Raw genomic sequence first — 1378 nt, 5'->3', positions numbered from 1 at the left:
CCCTCGGCCTGAAACGTCGTGCGCGGCGAGTCACTTGTAAATCCAGCAAGTCCCTGGCCTGAAACGTCGTGCGCGGCGAGTCACTTGTGAATACAGCAAGTGCCTGGCCTGAAACGTCGTGCGCGGCGAGTCACTTGTCAATACAGCAAGTCCCTGGCCTGAAACGTCGTGCGCGGCGAGTCACTTGTGAATACAGCAAGTCCCCTGGCCTGAAACGTCGTGCGCGGCGAGTCACTTGTGAATACAGCAAGTGCCTGGCCTGAAACGTCGTGCGCGGCGAGTCACTTGTGAATACAGCAAGTCCCTGGCCTGAAACGTCGTGCGCGGCGAGTCACTTGTGAATCCAGCAAGTCCCTGGCCTGAAACGTCGTGCGCGGCGAGTCCACTTGTAAATCCATCAAGTGCCTGGCCTGAAACGTCGTGCGCGGCGAGTCACTTGTCAATACAGCAAGTCCCTGGCCTGAAACGTCGTGCGCGGCGAGTCACTTGTCAATACAGCAAGTCCCTGGCCTGAAACGTCGTGCGCGGCGAGTCACTTGTCAATACAGCAAGTCCCTGGCCTGAAACGTCGTGCGCGGCGAGTCACTTGTGAATACAGCAAGTCCCAGGCCTGAAACGTCGTGCGCGGCGAGTCACTTGTCAATACAGCAAGTCCCTGGCCTGAAACGTCGTGCGCGGCGAGTCACTTGTGAATACAGCAAGTCCCTGGCCTGAAACGTCGTGCGCGGCGAGTCACTTGTAAATCCAGCAAGTCCCTGGCCTGAAACGTCGTGCGCGGCGAGTCACTTGTGAATACAGCAAGTGCCTGGCCTGAAACGTCGTGCGCGGCGAGTCACTTGTCAATACAGCAAGTCCCTGGCCTGAAACGTCGTGCGCGGCGAGTCACTTGTGAATACAGCAAGTCCCTGGCCTGAAACGTCGTGCGCGGCGAGTCACTTGTGAATACAGCAAGTGCCTGGCCTGAAACGTCGTGCGCGGCGAGTCACTTGTGAATACAGCAAGTCCCTGGCCTGAAACGTCGTGCGCGGCGAGTCACTTGTGAATCCAGCAAGTCCCTGGCCTGAAACGTCGTGCGCGGCGAGTCACTTGTAAATCCATCAAGTGCCTGGCCTGAAACGTCGTGCGCGGCGAGTCACTTGTCAATACAGCAAGTCCCTGGCCTGAAACGTCGTGCGCGGCGAGTCACTTGTCAATACAGCAAGTCCCTGGCCTGAAACGTCGTGCGCGGCGAGTCACTTGTCAATACAGCAAGTCCCTGGCCTGAAACGTCGTGCGCGGCGAGTCACTTGTGAATACAGCAAGTCCCAGGCCTGAAACGTCGTGCGCGGCGAGTCACTTGTCAATACAGCAAGTCCCTGGCCTGAAACGTCGTGCGCGG

The sequence above is a fragment of the Phymastichus coffea genome, unplaced genomic scaffold, assembly GCF_024137745.1.
Source record: "Phymastichus coffea isolate CEN01 unplaced genomic scaffold, Cenicafe_Pcof_1.1 PCOF00304, whole genome shotgun sequence".
Classification (NCBI taxonomy): domain Eukaryota; kingdom Metazoa; phylum Arthropoda; class Insecta; order Hymenoptera; family Eulophidae; genus Phymastichus; species Phymastichus coffea.
The sequence above is the reverse complement of the archived record's forward strand: the minus strand, read 5'-3'. Positions refer to the sequence as shown.